This window comes from Syzygium oleosum, unplaced genomic scaffold (assembly GCF_021117445.2).
Source record: "Syzygium oleosum isolate NSW1041296 unplaced genomic scaffold, Sole_v2.1 Sole_v2.24, whole genome shotgun sequence".
Taxonomy (NCBI): Eukaryota; Viridiplantae; Streptophyta; class Magnoliopsida; order Myrtales; family Myrtaceae; genus Syzygium; species Syzygium oleosum.
The window spans coordinates 755,260-774,603 of record NW_026607508.1 but is presented as its reverse complement, the minus strand read 5'-3'; the positions used below and the strand labels follow the sequence as shown (position 1 = coordinate 774,603).

At 43.9% G+C, this 19,344-nt stretch overlaps 1 pseudogene; it reads left to right on the top strand.

Annotated features, from left to right (window-relative positions):
- The first annotated feature begins 2,629 nt into the window (after positions 1 to 2,629).
- LOC115665919 (LEAF RUST 10 DISEASE-RESISTANCE LOCUS RECEPTOR-LIKE PROTEIN KINASE-like 2.7) lies at positions 2,630 to 5,435 on the top strand (annotated as a pseudogene).
- Positions 5,436 to 19,344: the final 13,909 nt, after the last annotated feature.

Genomic DNA, 19,344 nt, shown 5'->3' with positions numbered 1-19,344 from the left:
TTGTGATGTGCTATTTACCTATTGCTTTCTCCTTTATATATTGCAGAGCATACTCCTCAGACATATCATCTAAAATAATCTAAAATGAGTGGGTATTCGTGGGCTGTGACAGATGAAAACGCATTGGTTATTAAGGAATCTTGCATCGTCACCCATGATCACGGGCATGTTTTGAACACGCTATAAGATTCTCTTCAAAGATAGTGAGGGAAATATAAAGTTCCAATATTTTACTCGAACGACTTATGGAGAATTTTCTTCAATAAATATAGAATACAGTGGATAATTCTTTTGGGTTCTTAACATTTTTTTCCTTTGAACTAAATTTATGCAATCCTTAAATTATAGGATGCATTCGATTCTTAACTCACACGGACTCACTTTGATTCAAAGTCTGCAATCGAATCTTAAGACGGCTTTTTTGTGATATTAGAAAATAGAAAATTCAATGACAGCATAAATATCTCTGGAAATTTGAAATAACTTATTATCTAAGAAAAATCTACAAAAATATGAAATGATATCGTTGGATGGCTAAATATATGAGTTGTCAATTGTGATGTTTTCTTGCTAGAACGAAATGGTGATGATGTTGGGTTCTACTCACTACCTCTGTAGCATTCTCCACTTGATTGACCTTGTTTTATTGGTTGACATGGACTTTTCAATGGACAACCCCAAGTCTTCATATTCAAAATCTCTGTCAATTGCCATTATTACATATACATCTTATCCTTGTTGATCCTCTACCACATATCAAGCCCCAAATTTCCATTGCTCATAAGCTGAGAGGGACATGGTTTTTCCTCTCAATTCCACACTAGTGTACCTCATGTCATTGGTCTTTCTTGTTGTGCTAATAGAGACATGTAATTCGTAGAATGAACGGCCCTATTCTGCTTCTCTTGCAGCGAAGTTCACAAGATAAGCTATCCCTTTAGATTGAAGAGTGATCGGAAATGCTAGGGTGATTCAATGAGCTAGTGTGTGAGAAAAATCCTAAATACATTGTCAAATCCATCTATAGAAATAATGACATTGTCAATTTTGGCGATATCCTTGTGTTTGACGTGGGATTGCAAAAAGGTAACTGCTCGTTCCTCCCTAGTTCTTCATCGACGAACTCTAACTTCAGTTATTGGGGTTATCATGTTTTTGGTAAATCAGTGATATTTGTGATGTGCTATTTACCTGTTACTTTCTCCTTTATATATCGCAGAGCATACTCCTCGGACATATCGTCTAAATAATCTAAAATGAGTGAGTATTAATGGGCTGTGATAGACGAAAACGCATTGGTTATTAAGGAATCTTGCATTTTCAACCATGATGACATGGGCATGTTTTGATCGTATGCTTTCAGCATACTAACAACTCCATAAGCAAGTATAGCTATTCTTGTCATGTGCATATACAACTATGGATATGATTTTGCTTTTAAGCGGAGTACAGGAGAGGATAATTTTACGTAACTACTATGCACATAAACTATTACAAATCTATACATTTTAACTTCCGCTAAGAATTTTTTCATATTTGCTCACAAGACACGTACTCATTCATGGCTAGGTCGACGATGGCATCATGCAATATAACACTGTAATATGAGATACTTTTCTTATATCGATTATTATTTCATGAGATGACTCGACTGTGTAACAAATTGAATAATGTCTAAAGTTTGTGACTTAATTTAGCAAATATGGAGTACGTATACGATGGAACAGAAAAAATTCAAAGAAGGTGGAGACGAAGAAGTGAGGAGGAAAAAACGAAGAAGAAAATTGTGTATTAGAAGGATCTCTAGTATTAGAAATTAATCTCATCTTTAGTTTCATGCTCAATTTTTTTTTTTTTAAATTTGCGTACAAGGCATAAATCCATATAAATTTGCTTAAGGCAAATTGCAAAATGTTGTATTCAATGGGCAAAGAAGTAATTTTCATCTAAGAAATTGTGATTTTTAATTAACTCTATATATATGCCTCGTACGCAAAATATAGGTTGTTTAGGTATGTCTTTTTTTTTATAAAATAAATATGAATGAAGCCAACCTTAATTAATTGAATATTCTAAAGGAAACGTTCTAGCTAAAAGATAAATTTTTAAATTCAAAATAATTATAACTAAGAGTCATCAAGAAAAAAGTGTTCCCTTGTCCCAGTACTTACTTAGGTTCTTATAAGAAAATCAAGAACAAAAGTTAAAATTGAACTCGTATTTTCTTAAACTTATCAATGACTAATATACACTCTAATTATGTAATCACTATGCACATAAACCATTGCAAATTTATACATTTTAACTTCAGATATGGATTTTTTTTCAGATTTGTGCAACAAAATATGTATTCGTTCATAGCTAAATCAATGATGATGTTGTGAAACATATATTAGCCATATACGATACTTTTCTTTTAGCTATTTATTCCGTGAAATGATTCGAACATGTATGTAATGGATTAGGTATGAAGTTTGTAGCTTAACTTAACAAACATGAGGTACATATCTAGTGATAAAGCGCCTACAATTGCACAGAAATCAAGGATGACGGAGAAGAGGAAGAAGTTTGGAGGCAAGCTAGTTTTAATTTTTGATATTGTTCCTCAAAACCAGATATCAATTTTCCTATGACCAGGACTCGTGGGGCGGAGAAAGAAGATGGAGAAGATGGGAGGACGAAAAAAACGAAGAAGAAAACAAGAAGGAAGATGGCGTATCAGAAGGAAGTGATGGGGAAAGAGGGAGAGAGTGGAAGAAACTTTTGAAATTTCAATGGGTGTAAATTTCGTAGATGGCGGTGTATATGGAGGTCATTAAGTTTGGGTCCACCTCCTTTAATTTCTTGACTTCCATGCATTTGTTCCCTTGACTGACTTGGGCTTCTCTATAGTACAAGGCGACTCCACAGTCTCTCCATCAAACAAGGATCGTCCCACCTTTTTCCGTCTTTTTATATTTTGCCTCTCTTCCACACGCACCAAGCAATTCTCTACCAATTTCTCCTTCGACCAGAGATGAACAGAGACATGATTACTGCTCTCAGCTCCATGAATGTCTATCCAGTGTTGCTACTCGTCCTTGTTCTATTGCAAGCGATGACTAGCAATGCTAAGTCGAGTAATCCATGGTGCATCGTTTCATCCTGCGGTGATATTCGCAATATAAGTCACCCATTTCGATTGGAGAATGATCCAAAGGGATGCGGTAACCCAAAAAAAGAGCTGATTTGTGAAATTAATCTCATCATTATGTATTTGCTTGATGACCGATTCTATGTGCAGTCTATTAATTATTCCACCCAACAAATCATATTGGTCGACGATGGGTTGCGAAAGGATAATTGCTCGTCTCTCTCCCGTTATTCATGACGAATCTATGACTTAAGTATCGATCCCAGCAACTTATACTTCTTAGATGAAGAAGCTATGTTGGTCATTGTGAACTGCTCAAAGCTGATTGATTCTTCATTTTACATCACTACGAGTCCATGCATTAAGGGGTCGTACTCTTCCAATACGTCATCTAATTTGAACTTGTATGCTCTGCTCGATCCCACTGCATCAAATGTTAGGGATTTTTGCACCATTAGTAGGTGGACGTGAGTATTGCCCGATTATGGGCCTTCCAAGCAGGTTAATATTAGCTTCTACAACTACGAGCTAATCCATAAAATCGTGGCCAATGAATTTGCTCGCTACTTTGGTCGACTTTATCCAAAGAAAAACTTTTTTTGCTACTTTGATTTCTATAGGTTCTTTATGCACGATTACTACTTTCATTCCGGTAGATTTAATTTGTATAGCATCTACGGAGGTCAGGTTTGCGGATCCCAAGTCTACTTCGGCGGTAATCATCGGTTGGCAATGAAATTTTACAGTAATTTTGCATGATTCTCTACACACTTTCACTCGCTACTTTCTCTTCAAAACTAGAAGATGAAAGGATATCTAATTTCCAAGAAAATTATGACGAAATATACATGATAGTGTACGTTAAAGTTGTGTATTTGAAAGGTTTCACGAGGTTAGCATTACTTATTAATATCGATTGATGAAGGAGTTGCAGGATTCAAAATTCGCAAAAGAAAAAAATGAAAAAGTGACGGTAGAAGCCAACCCCCAACAGACCCACATTAGTTGCACATTTCCATGTGCCTAGATTATATCTCCTTTCCATTTGCCTAGATTACTTCTTTCCACGAAAGGGCTACAGCTCCCACGCTAAAAAGGAAAAAGGATTATTGAGCCAGCACCCACGTGACTTGTTTTTTGTTGGCATAGAATTTACATTTTCTTATTTACTTAATTAGTTCTTTAATTAGTCACTTAACTAATAATTCAAGAGACACTCATAAACATTCCTTAAAGAACTGTAGTCGTGTATCGGTAGGAGGAACAAAATTATTAATTAAATTCTCTATATTTGTTGACCACGAACAATGCAGAAGGAGCTTTTTGTGTTGCCTATCATCTAAGTGAAATGAAGCTTCTTATATCCATCTATATGCAAATGCACGCATCCCACTTCTCTTTTTTTTTTTTTGGATAAAATTCAACTTGTACAAAGTAGCTTGCTATTACTCTCTTCTCTCGTGAGTTTTGTTTTCCGTACTTCTTTTCCTTCAACCCCTTTTCACACCATTCATTCCTTCCACAGGTGTCCTAGATGATATTGCAATTTGGACAGCTTTGGATTTTCTTGTAATACCAGGTAAGCCGCAATGATTTGTTCCTAACATGAATACACAAGAAACTTATTTTAACCTATCAAAATTTTCTTCAGTACATTTTTGTGTAGCAAAATTCGTAATCGGGGTACCATTTGTTGCGATATTTCTAATCTACAAATATAAAAGAAGGCACTTAGCAATGGACAAAAACATTGAAGAATTTTTGCAAGCTCATAATAACTTTTTGCCCATAAGATACTCTTACTCGAATATAAAAAAGATCACCAAAAAATTTAAGTACAAACTAGGTGAAGGGGGGTATGGTTCCGTGTACAAAGGAATGCTCAGAAGCGGCAACGAAGCGGCCATCAAGATTTTGAAGAAGTCAAAGGCCCATGGCCAAGATTTTATTAGTGAAGTGGTTACTATTGGAAGAATTCAGCATGTTAATGCTGTGCAACTCATTGGTTTTTGCTTCGAAGGCTCGAAACAAGCTCTCGTGTATGATCTCATATCAAATGGATCTTTGGATAAGCACATTTTTTAGTGAAGAAGGTGGTAAGTTTCTTGAATACGAGAAAATATATGAGATCGCACTTGGGGTGGCAAGGGGGATCGAATACTTATATCGGGGTGTGACATGCAAATACTACACTTTGATATCAAGTCTCATAACATTCTTTTGGACAAGAATTTCACTCCGAAAGTTTCTGACTTTGGACTCGCAAAACTTTATCCCATGGATCTTAGCACAGTTTCATTGACTACTGCAAGGGGAACCTTGGGATATATTGCACCTGAGTTGTTTTACAAAAACATTGGTGGTGTATCTTATAAAGCGGATGTATACTGCTTTTGGATGTTGCTCATGGAATTGCAGGTAGAAGGAAGAATATAAATGCAAATGCAGAACACTCAAGCCAAATTTATTTTCCATTGTAGGTATACGACCAAGTCAGTGAAGGTACAAGTGTTGAAATGGAAGAAGTTGTGGAAGAGGAAAGGAAGGTGATCAAAAAGATGATAATAGTTGCACTTTGGTGTCGACCTCCAATGAGCAAAGTCCAAGAAATGCTTGAAGGAGATATTGGTAAACTTCAAATGCCTCCAAAACCACTTATTTACCCGCCGGATGAGTCAGTTAACAATGACATAGTCGAGATGGAACTAGAAATATTCTCAACTTCATCAAGCGCTCCGGTAATTTCAGCTAGTTTTCCTTTTAGAGATAGCAATAATGTTTAGAGAACCATGCACAGTTTGATTGGAAAAGCTTTTTGTATTTGCCTACAACCTAGTATTATGTTTGGTGTGACTTGAGCTAGTTCAACTCGATACTAATTACTTTTGAGATTGTCTTCTTGCCGCTCTTAGGTTAATGTTGTGTTACTGTGTCACGCCCCGCATCCTACGAGCGCGCGGTCATCCCTCGATGGTCGATCATTGAACGCGACGTCCCAGGACGCGTCGCCGACCCAAACGAAACACCCAACAATAAAGGCAAGCGGAAGCGAAACTAATTAACCCAGACAATAAACAATGACAAAGGGATAGTACGAAACAATAATTGCATACCATCATAAAGTAGTCACTATACAAAACGATAACTCGGGCTACCAATTTAGAACCACAGTTTTCAAAAGGGGGCGGTGGTTGACAAGCTTATCTCCTCTACAAAAGGTACTCAAAAGACAGGGTAAATGATCTATTCTTCAATCCCTGTGGTGCTCTGGCGGCGTCTCCGAATCGATTACGGTCGCGGATCTGAAATGGTTATATAATAACCGTGAGAACGAGTCTCAATAAGCAACCCCCTAAACCCCACGTAGGCCAAAGCGTACCCAGACAAGTCGTACATGCAATCTACCCCACAACATATAATATTCGCATCATTGTACTTACCTCGCCATCAAGTCCATGCCAACTCTACACGTTAGTCGTCACGTGATAAGGCAATAATAGTAATTAAATAACACATCACAAATCGCTCAAACACCAACCACGCTTTCACTCAATCACTCCAACTAATTCAACCAGTCAATTCAATCACACTCAATTCGCATGCGTGGCCGAGCAACTTTCCATGACCTCCCAAGTCCTTTCACACAATCCGCGTCAACACGCCTCAGGTCAGCCCTCAGATCAAGCTGGGCTCAGTCCCGCGTAACCACGCCTCAGGACATTTCTCTCGACCCGCGTAACCACGCCTCAGGTCATCACTTGCCTTTCTAGCCACACCCGCGTAACCACGCCTCAGGTTGGCAGCCCTCAGATCAAGCCGGGCTCAGTCCCGCGTAACCACGCCTCAGGACATTTCTCTCGACCCGCGTAACCATGCCTCAGGTCATCACTTGCCTTTCTAGCCACACCCGTGTAACCACGCCTCAGGTTGGCAGCCCTCAGATCAAGCCGGGCTCAGTCCCGTGTAACCACGCCTCAGGACATTTCTCTCATGCACATGCACCACCACACAATCTGTCATCTAACACGTCGTACATTTCACAATCAAATTACCAAGCTCACACAAATGTCAATCTGACACACTCTAACAACCAATTTAATTCACACTCCCCACGTCGGTCCACCGACCCGACATTCATGTCGGCACATTCAAATAATCCAATTCACCCACAAACGCCACGACAATTCAGTCAGGCATAATTATCTCAGTCAATCACTAAATCAGCCACACAATTATCGCCACAATAATTCATCAATTAAGCACAATCAGTCTAATTAGCCCACGCCTAATTAAAGTCCTAAGCCGGTACTAAATTTCACCCTAAACAAGTCTAAAAATACCCAAAGTACTAGGTAAGGTTTAGGAAGTCACTTACCTAAGTTTGGCCCGGGAAAAGTCGGCTCGGGCCCAAAATGGCCCGGGTGAACAGATCGAACCCAGGCGCGGGCGCGGGCCAACAGCGCGGTGGTCGGCCAATGCGGGCACAATGGCCGATCGGCGTGCACAGCGCGGCGTGATGGCCGTGCGGGCGTGCCAAGGGCGCACGGGCGAACGGAAGGGCGACGCGCCTGGTCGGACGGGCACGGCGCCGGCGAGCTCGGCCACGGCGCTCGGCCATGGGCACGGCCCTCGGCCACGGGCACAAGCACGGGCACGGGGCGGGAACGGGCACGGCGACGGGCGTGCGGCTTGGTCGCGTGGGCGACGAGCCGGCTACGGCTGGGCTGGGTGGTCGGGCGGCGACCGGCGGCGACGGCGGCAGCGGCGGCGACAGCGGCGGCGAGGCTGAGCGGAACAGGAGAAAGAGAGAGTGAGCCGGGGGGTGAGGGTGAGGAGAGAGGATCGGGGCGAGGGGAGAGATGGCGGACCGGCGGTGAGCTGGCCGGGCGAGGTAGCGATGGAGGAGCCGGCCAGCGAGCAAAGAACGACGGGACGGGCCGGGCGACGCGCGGCGGCGACTCGCAGCCGGCGGTGGACGGCACAGGAACGGACGAGCTCGATCGGCGAGCTCCCGGGTGCGCGAACAAACGAGCGGCGAAGGCGACGGGCGGGAGCTCCGCGGCGGCGAGCCGGACGGCGCAGAGCGGAGCAAGGCGGCGGGCCGGGCAACGACGGGCCGAGACGGCAGGCGGCGAGCCGAGCTCGCGCTTGGGGAAGGAAGGGAGGCGGCGTCGGGGCGGGGCTTCCGGGCGACGCGGGCGGTGCGGCGACGGCGCGAGGAAGACGGGCGGCGCGGCGGTCAGGCGGGCTCGGGCGGCGGTCGGATGGGCGAGCAGGAGCGGGGCGAAGCGTAACCCGGCACGCCGTGAAGAACAAGGAAAAGAAAGAAGAGGAAAAGAGAAGAAGGAAGAGAGAAGGGAGGAGAGAGAAGAAGTGTGTCAGGGGGGGTTGGTCTGCATGGCATGGGTTGAGGGGACGCTGCATGGGGAAGACGTGCGCGCAGAGGAGGAAAGAGAGAGGGAAAGAAGGAGAGAGAGAGAGAGAGAGAGAGAGAGAGAGAGAGAGAGAGAGAGAGAGAGAGAGAGAGAACAGACGTGATGATGGAGGGGGGTGAACGTGCGCGGAGGGGACGTGCTCAGCGCGGCAGAGGGAGGAGAGAGAGAGAGGGAGAGAGACTCAAAGTCAAACCTCTCACTCGAGTGCGATCCAACGGACACGGTTCAAACCCGAAAACGATCTAACGGTCCCCTATAATCCTAATTAATAATATAGGAAAATGGCCAAAATAAAATATGCCGAAACACACCACGAGGGAGGTCTACCAGTCCAAATCCGCACCCGGTCAAAAATCCACTTTTCACATACTCCGGGTAATACCGACGCTGGCCACAATAATATCGACACCGTCCAATTAAATTCGTCCCGGAACTCCGAGAAATTCGACACCAAAGTTTGGGCTCTAAATAACGGCCAAATTCGATCGAGTGCGATTCTAGCGAAATCTCTAATTTTAAAAATAATAAAAACCCAGGAGTGATCAGTTCCGGGCGAGATTTTATTATAAGCGCACTGACGAATTATACGTTTTATAAATCTCAAAAATGGGCCAAAATTCGGAATGTCACATACTGTATTTCATATAGTTTTACTCTCTTGCATTCTTCTTCAAAAGGATAAAAAAATTAGTTGGAAAGCAAGGACAAAAACAGAGGAGGAAGGCGACAGACATTGTGAACTTTCCTCCCTCGTTACGAGATTTTGGGTAATGACAATGAAAAAGCTAACAATAACCCGTGATCTTGTCCCTTAACTTGCTACTACCAACATATGATTTCTTGATATCAACAACTGATTTTGACTTGTGAATTCATTTTCAAAGGAAATATACATGTATACATTTTACAATGCAAGAAATAACTTTTATCAAAATGGAAAAGATTAAGATCTTAGATCAAACAATTCAATGAAGTTTATATTATAAGAACTCATATTCCGTTTTAAAGTTAACACGAAATTGCTGACAAGTAATAAGATCGAAAAATATCAATTTCCTCTTATATCACTCAATTAGGGCAATTTCAATTGTCGGGTTTTTAGAATTTTAGGGCACTTTAATGAAACTTCATCAATCTGGTTATGTACCCGACATTGGCCATGTAGGAAAGGGAGAGAAGGGGAGGCGACCCATTACCCGCAAAAAAAAAAAGTTACAAATATCTGCTATAGAGAATTTAATCTCTTATTTAGTTTCATGCTAAAAAAAAATTAAAAAAATTACATCAAAATCCATGTCGGTTTGCTTAAGGTGAATTCCAGAATTTGACGGTTTCTTAGTTTTCTCAAACAGATCACCTCATAAACTCGAGAACTCACTTCTTCCTCCCGGCTGTTCAGAATCACAATCCCGCGCAACTTTGGTCGCGGCGAGCATGTTCTGGTTCTCTTCCCCACCTCTCTATTCCTCTCATCTCTTCCCTCTCGGGAAACTGAGGCCCACAATGATGGGTTTCAACAAGAGAGCAATCAAATGCGTTACATTGCAAACGTGCGAATCGTGCCCACCGTCACCCTTGAAGAAGAGAAATGGTGCAAAAAGTCAGACATGGGAATTAAATGGAACCTGGGTCACACGGAGCAATGCCGATCGGAATTCCCAGGCAAAAGGGGGGGTGGTCGCTTGATTGAAATTCGAGTTTTGGTGGCAGATAATTCCTGATGGCCACTTGTGCGAACTGATGAATTTCGATGAAAAATATTTGGTTAAGATTTTGTTGCGATAGGGCTTTATTCGAAGTGGGGGATGTAGGAGGCGACAGAGGAACCGAAAGGGGAAATAGGAATTTAAGGAGAATGAGTTCGGTTCCACTCTTCCATGAGCGAATCAGCTAACTGTTTCATTCTGTGGGAAAGATCGTTCGAGACCGGTTAAAAATTTTTAGGGCCTCGATAAAGCCAGTTGAAATCATGCTTTCTTCCATTGTTTTCTGCATTTTCTCTACCTGGTGAGTTTTGCTGTAATTGGAGACCCAAAAAGCTCAGCACAACAATTTTTAGGAAAAAGTTGCTGAGGATATTGTTATGGTTTGGCGATTGCAATAAACTTGTCATGCTAGCATCAGACATGCTGAGCTTTGAGCTCAATTTTGGCATCTTGCCGGCACTTTTGTTTCTTGGCCAATTGGGGGATTCCTAAATCCCCATGCAATCACAACTCTTTCCAAAGGCATAAAATCTGTAGGACCTTGAAACAAATTGAATGATCTTGATTTTCACTAATTACTTGATACAAGAACTTAGCAGTTTGGCAATTGCCTTGGACCTCTCGGTTATAAAGGTGATCACTTAAATTAGAAAGTACAAGAGTAACCGATTTCATGCCTTTCCAAAGAATGCTATTCTTGGACTTGATACGAAATTGAGAAAAAGGATTCATATAGCCGATCCCACTTAGTGGGATGAGGTTTAGAATGCACATCTCTCTCTAATGAGGTGGCGAGCAGCGGTGGAGGGCGGTAGCAAAACTTGGTTTAAGTGTTTGGCTGAGTGGGTGGTTTAAGATTATGTTTTTTTTTATGGGCTTTCATATATAGGAAGGTATTTTAGTTACTTGAGTCTTGCAAATAGGGAATTGAGATGTGTACTTGCATTTCTAAACAGAGATGATGCAAAGTGCCCCTTTTGCCCCGGAGACAGAGAGAGAGAAACCACACACATTACTCAATCCACTATCCTAAATTCAATGCTACAATCCTATTGGTAAACACACATTAGCACGATATAGTCATAGCTCATAAAATCAAGTTGTTGACCCGCATGTTCGAGACGTTGCAAGTAGTAACTCATGATTTCGAAGTCCGTTCGTATCAAAATATCTTTTAGCAAAAGCCAAAAAGAGAGAAGCATAGACTTTTATGCCTGAAAATGTGTTGTTACATGTTATGTCACGCCCTGAACCCTACGAGCGCGCAATCATCCCTTCGTGGTTGTGATGTACGCGACATCCCAGGACTTATCGCCGACCCAATCGAAACACTAGCAATTAAACGCACGCGGAAGCGAATACGAACACTCCATACAACATAAAAACAACGGGATAGTAGAGAGGCAAAGAATACATATTAACAAGACACTTTTATAAACATATCATCGATTACAACACATACATTTGCAAGCCTTCTACGAGGCCACTATCTACGAACCACGCACAACAAAAAGGATCGGGTGATTGGTAAGCTTAACTCTTCTACAAAAAGGGGCACTCAAAAGATGGGGTAACTCAACCTATCCTCAATTCCCGTAGTATCCTGGCAGCGTCTCCGGATCAATCACGGTCACGGGTCTGAAATGATTTGGTTATACAACCATGAGAACACTTCTCAATAAGCAACTACGTAAGCCTCGCTTAGGCCAAAGTGTACCTCCGAACAATTCTAAACATGCAATACCGACATCCAACATGTCATAACAATCACAGGCGCCCTTACCTTGCCTCGGCACATACATGAGCCCTGCACGTTAGAATATCGCCATAACATGACAATTCGCTCCTTGAGCACATAATACAACCACATGACGTAAACGTGCATAAAACGGTTATTAATCCAGACATGCTCAACAACAACACAAGCACATTGCATGCCCCAATGCATAACACACGATTATAAATGTCCAGATTATTAACGGCCCCTCGGGCCACCGAACCCCCGCCGGTCTTCTGGCGTAACCAGGCATCGTCTCGCTACTTAGGCGAAGGCAACTGTGACATTCCGAAATTTCGCTCATTTGGGATATATGAAATGAATTATTTTATTAATGTGCTCGTAGCTAGTTCTCACCGGGAACTGATCATTCCTGGGATACTAACCAGTAGGGAAAGGCTAAGTAGGGATTTAAAATTCGTACCACTAAAGATAATTCAATCGTGAATGGACTTTCGACCATAAAATCGTCGAGGTGATATTTTGAGCCACTATTGGCTGATCCAAGGATAGTTAGGGGCCAGCTCGCCACTGTCATAGTAGTGGATCGCGGGTGATGTCGCTGGACCGCGAAATGACTTGACGAATGATCCTGAACTTATACCAAACGATCGTGCCCCTCGGATCTAGCAATTGATCCTCGCGATTTTAATGACAACCGAAGTCATTACGGTCCGAATAAATTGTGTGTGACTCGATTTAGTATCAGTCACGGGTCATACAGGCGAATTTCCTAAAAGCCACTCGTTAGTCTGAGAAACACTCGAGTTACGTTATGAATATATAATTTGAATATTGATTAGAGACCAAATCGAGCGTCAGAAAATTCGGAAAACCACGGCAAGGCCTTTGGACGACGTTGTACTTGGAACGTACATCTATGGATTTCTTCGGATTTTTCAGAAAAGTTCGATTTCGGCGAGAAACAGAGAAACTGACCATTTTACCCTTGGAATTTACTAAAGGGTTAGTTTTAAGGGGCAAGGGCATTTTGGTAATTTTGCCCTAAAAGTTGGAAAAGACAAATTTGCCCTTGGACTTTTTGAGAAATTACGAGATTGCCCTTGGATATTTTTGGCAAGATTCGATCTGGGCCATCGGTTTCAAGATTAGATCGAATCTGGACCGTTGGATCAAAAAGATTAGACAAGGGCATTTTCGTCATTTGCCATTTTCGTCTAAAATGCACTATTTGAGTCAAGATCAACCTTTCTCTCTCCTCTCTCTCTCTCCCCCATTCGGTTTTCTCCTCCCCCACCGCGAGCCCCTCCGATCTCCCTCTCTCTCTCCCGCCGTCGCCGCCGCACCCTCACCGCCGTCCGTGCGCTCGCCGGACCGCCGCCGTGCTGCGCCGTCCTCGCCGTCGCGCCACCACCAGCCCCACGCCGTCCCTCTCCCTCCCGGTTTCCCTCTCCCCTATCTCGGCCGTGAGCCAATCGGCCACCGCCCAAGCCGCGCCGTTGTCGCCCAAGCCGGTCACCGCCCGCCGGGAGCCGTACACCGTCGCCGCCATTCCCGATTAAGTGCCGCCGCTTCCCGTTCTAGCCGCGTGAGTCTAGAGCTAGGTAAGTCGCGCTCTAAACCCAACTTAGGACTTCGGGTATCGACGGATGATTTTTTGGGAGAAACCGGGTTTAATACTATGTGGAATTTGTTTGATTTATGAATAAAACCCATGGGCGGGCCTGATAGTGGAATTTGGAAATTTTTATTGGGAAATTTAAGGACAACAGTGAGCTGTGGAAGACTATTCATGGGGCTGTGATGGGCCGATCGGGACGCAAGTTGGATTTTTAGAACCGACATGTAATGGCGAGAAAGTCTCGTGAAGGACCGAAATCGATTTGACGCCATTTGGTTGGAGAAAAATGGCGAATTGTGCGTTTATGGTGTGTTTGAATTGTGACTGAAATTTTGTGATGAAATTGAGTGCATGGTTGTGTAATTGCCCGATTGAAATATGCCTGTTGGGTGCACGTGTGGGCTAGACTGATTTAATTATTAACATTGGCCATACTAAATGCTGAGTGAGCATGGGTTGTGTGTAATTGATGCGTGCACGGGCCACGTGTGATTGGCCAGTTGTGTGTAGTAATTGCTTGTTGAGCATATGCCTGAGTGAGAAAGTGGATGTGGTATGACATGAATTCATGGAAATTATGCCATCTTGAGGCGTGTACGTTTATGCGGGACGATGCCCGGTATTACCGGAAGACTACCAGCCTGAGGCGTGTACTTTAACGTGGGTTGCGTAGTAGGTGGTAGGTGTTGAGCCTGAGCCGTGTACGTTTACGCGGGCAAGAAACATGGCCTGAGGCGTGTACGTTTACGCGGGCCGAAAGTGTTGTGGAAAGAGGTCGCAGTGTACCTGAGGCGTGTACTGTAACACGGGTCACTGGCGAGGAATGTGGATGAGATATGATTAAAACGGAATGAGTGCATGACATGAGAATTGTGAATGCTGGTGATTGTACTGATGTGCCTGCTATGTGATAATGGTATGTGTGTAATTGTGTTTGTGAAATTGTCTGGAGGTACGTGATAGCCTAGGTGGGGTTTAGGGGTGAACTTGCTGAGAAGTGTTCCCATGGTTGTTTCCACCAATATTTTCAGAACCCCGACCTGAGCCATGAACCCACCGCCATCGCCACCAGAACGTTTTGGGGTACCAGTGCACACCGAGAATGAAGTTACAGAGTTTTTGATGTGTGATGGAATGACCTGGATTAAGCATACCACGACCGTTTTCATCGAAGTAAGATTACCTCTTTGGGAGACCCACGTTTATACTGCCTGGTTCTTCCGGGATGCGGACGGGGCTGAGTTTGGGCCCATTAGAGACTTTGATGTTCTGTTTGATCTAGCTGGGGATTGGGACCCGACTGCCGTACTCCCGATTGATGGAGAGCTGACCAGTACAGAGGTTAGCTTAGCGCAATCTGGGATGCATTCAGCACCCGCCGCACAAGGATCTTCAGAGGCTGAGCATGAACCTGAGCCTGAAGCATCGCAAGCTGAGGATGACCCGATGGACATAGACTTAGAACCAATCCCCGAAGAGGAACCAGAGGAGGAGGAACCAGAAGAGGTGGAGCCCGAGGTAGAGCTCGATGACGAGTCGGAGGAGTCGGAAGAGCCTGTAGGAGACCCGGAGTATATACTCCCGTTTGAGGAATACATGGATCCCAATTACATACCTGAGATCAATTTCTTCGATATTCTAGCTGAGGAGTACCAGAACGTTGTTCCAGCTGAGTCGGGTGACATTGATCATCCGATTGTGATTGAGGCGGAGGCGGAGTCTTCAGAAGAGCAAGCGGATCAGGGGAGTTCAGATTCCGGTGATGATGAGTCAGATTCTGAATGGACGCCGAGTAAGGGGTGTAGAGACTAGTGTTGGGGGTTCAGAAGCATAGATTTAGGAAAGTACCATTTTTGAGGTCTGGATGGGAGGTTACCGATCTTTTTGTATATCGGTAGGTTGCAATACGGTGTGCAAAGGTTTATGGTGGCTGTAAATTACGGTGGTTGTAAGTGCTGTGACTGTTGTATAAGGTTGTTAATGAAAATGTCAATGTATATTCTCCCTGACGTTTCCCCAGTTTATATTGTTCGGGTTAATTGTGGTTTCCGTCGTGCGTTATATCTCTGACGATTGTATTTGAGGTCGGCGATAATTCCTGGGATGTCACATAAATCGACCAGTGGCGGATGTCGCGAGCTCGATAGGGTTCGGGGCGTGACATCCCCATTTGAATTGGTATCAAAGCAAGGTCAGCTCGATCTAAACTGGTCGAAGTTTGGAGTGATAAGGAGCAGAGGTTCTGGGGTAGAAATTAGGGAGACTTTAGTGAGCTATAAGGCGGAATAAGCTACACGTGCCTCCAGATTGTTTGTTATGATTGATTGGGTGAATTGTATGTTGTGATGATGGAAATGCAGGTGCGTCTGGACCTGAGGTAAGTGTTCGGACCTTTGTGATTGTGATCTCGTGATTGGTAGTGAGGGGTTGCCTGTTGAGTGAATTATTGTGCTAATTCACTGTTTGTAATCAGATCAATCTAGTAGGCCTAGAGTGCTAATTCCTAAATGGAATTATAACAGGTAGGAGAGTGGTAGAATTGCGATAATGAGAAGTGAAGGAAGAGGCGTAGGAAGAGTCCCAAGAAGGGGCACTGGAAGGGGAACAAGAGGTCGAGGTCGTGCTCGAGTTAGGGCTATAGAGGACCTCGGAATGGGTGCAGGAGCGATAGAAAATCTTGGGGTCGATGCTGGAGCTGCAGCGGAACCCAGAGTGGAAGCTAGACCTGTTGAGGATCCTAGAATGGAAGCCGTTATGAGAACCTTAGAACAGATCGGAAATCTGTTAGGACAGCAGACTCAGGAAAGAGCTGCTGTGAATGCCCAAGCTGCCGAGGCCGTTGTGGCCGCTGTTGCTGTAGATGATAATGAGAACCAAGGGCAGGGGCATGTGATTATAAATAGACTGATGCATCAACTGGTAGAGCAGTTTATAAAGTTAAAACCGCCTAAGTTCTCTGGGAAAGGTGATCTTGAGGCTGCACCTCGATGGGTAGAGGAGCTCGAGAAGGCTTTTGAGGTGCTAGAGTGCAATGATCATAAGAAGGTAACTCTGGCGGTATATCAATTGCAGGACAATGCGAACGATTGGTGGAAAGCCACCAGAGATAGGGTTTTTCTGGAAGGTACAGCCCGGATTTGGACTGCTTTTACTGAAAGCTTTTATGAGAAGTATTTTTCGGCTAGTGCCAGGGAAAGGAAGTTAGCCGAATTTATGAGACTCCGCCAGGGCCAGATGACAATAGATCAGTATGAGGCGGAATTTGCGAGGTTATCTAAGTTTGCGCCAAAAATGGTGGAACATCCCGATGACAAGGCACGAAGATTTCGGGATGGATTGAAGGCTGATATTCGCAGCCAGTTGTTATTGGTAAATTTGAGGACGTATGAGAAAATATTTGATAGGGCCCAGATTCTCGAGCGAGATCAAATGGATAGGGCCACCGCTTCTGGGTCGAGATTTCGTCCAGGGAAGGGACAATCGTAATCTGGGAAAGAGGCCGATGATGGATAATAGGCGCTTTCTCCTTCAGTTAAAAGGAATATTGGAAAACCAGTCAGGAATTTTAATGGACCGTGTAGAATTTGTGGAGGTAGACACGGAAGTGGACCTTGTCCAACCAGGGGTGAAGCGTGTTTTGGATGTGGGGGATTCGGTCATCACATAAGGAATTGCCCCAATCCCAGACAGAATAGGCCGCCTGCATTGTCGCCACCTCGGAATGGGAATCAAGCTGGAGTGGCCCAGACAGCAAATCAGAATAGGCCTCAAGCGCAAGGACGAGTGTATGCTATGGCCAGACAAGAGGCTGAGAACGCACCAGGGGTTGTCACAGGTACGATTTCTCTGTGCAACCATGCTGCGTATGCTTTATTTGACCCCGGGGCGTCACATTCTTTCGTATCGAAACAGTTTGTTGAGTTAATTGGTTTGGAACTACAATTGCTTGATGTTGTGTTATGCGTGACAACTCCCTTAAATGATAAGATGCTGGTCTCGTTGGGTTGTCCAAACTGTAAGATTGTGATTGGGGATAGGGAGGAAATGATCGATTTAGCAGTTCTAGACATATATGATTTTGATGTGATAGTGGGCATGGATTGGCTGTCTAAGCAGAGAGCCGTAATGGACTGCAATAGCAGGGTGATCCAATTTAATCCTGTTGGACATCCGGAATTTAAATTTGTGGGAAGTCGAGGAGGACCCTCGATTCCATGGATTTCGTCGCTAGAAATGACGAAGTTGTTGAGTGAAGGATGCCAAGGGTTCCTAGCGGCAGTAGTTGATTCAACGATTGAAGAATTGAGGCTTGAGGATATAGCTGTGGTGTGCGAGTATCCCGATGTGTTCCCTCAGGAATTGCCGGGACTGCCACCAGCGAGGGCGGTAGAATTTGTAATCGAATTGGCACCTGGGATCGAGCCAATTTCGAAAGCACCTTATAGGATGTCGTTGTCGGAGTTAAAAGAGTTAAAGGTGCAGATGCAGGAATTGTTGGATAAGGGATTTATTCGTCCGAGTGCGTCTCCGTGGGGAGCGCCGGTGTTATTCGTGAGAAAGAAAGATGGATCATTGAGGTTGTGTATTGATTATAGGCAGCTGAATCAGGTGACGATTAAAAACAAGTATCCCTTGCCGAGGATTGATGATTTATTTGATCAGTTACAAGGGGATTCGGTGTTCTCTAAAATTGACTTGAGAACTGGATATCATCAGTTGAGGATTAGGATGGAGGATATCCCGAAGACGGCATTCAGAATGAGGTATGGACATTATGAGTTTACTGTAATGCCGTTTGGATTGACAAACGCCCCCGCTGCCTTTATGGATATGATGAATTGGGTGTTTAAGGAATTTTTAGATCAGTTTGTGATTGTGCTCATAGACGATATATTGGTTTACTCGAAGAGCCTAGAGGAGCATGAATTTCACTTAAATCGAGTGTTGCAGACTTTAAGGGAGAACGCGCTATATGCTAAGTTTAGCAAGTACGAATTCTGGCTCAGTCGAGTAGCTTTTTTCGGTCATGTAATCTCGGGGGAAGGAATTTCAGTTGACCCAACGAAGATCGAAGCTGTGATGAAGTGGCCAAGACCAACGACGGTAACCAAGGTTCGAAGTTTTCTGGGTTTGGTTGGATACTATCGTCGTTTTGTGGAAGGATTTTCGGCAATAGTAACACCGTTGACCCATTTGTTGAAAAAGGAAACGAGGTTTGATTGGACAGATAAATGTGAGCGGAGTTTTCAGGAATTGAAGCATAGATTGACAACGGCACCGGTGTTGACTATTCCATCAGGACCCGGAGGATATGAGATATATAGTGACGCGTCGTTGAAAGGAATGGGATGTGTACTCATGCAAAATGGGCGAGTAGTAGCTTATGCGTCAAGGCAGTTAAGACCGCATGAGTTAAACTATCCGACGCATGACTTGGAATTGGCCGCAATTGTATTCGCGCTGAAGATTTGGCGACATTATTTATGTAGAGAGAAGTTTCAAATTTATACAGACCATCAGAGCCTCAAGTACTTGTTTTCTCAGAAGGAGTTAAACATGAGGCAGCGTCGGTGGATGGAGTTGTTGAAGGATTACGACTGCGAAATTTTATATCATCCCTGGAAGGCTAACCGGGTAGCTGATGCTTTGATTCGTAAATCGAGTATAGCACATCTGATGGTCAAGGAGTGGACACTATTGGAAAAAGTATG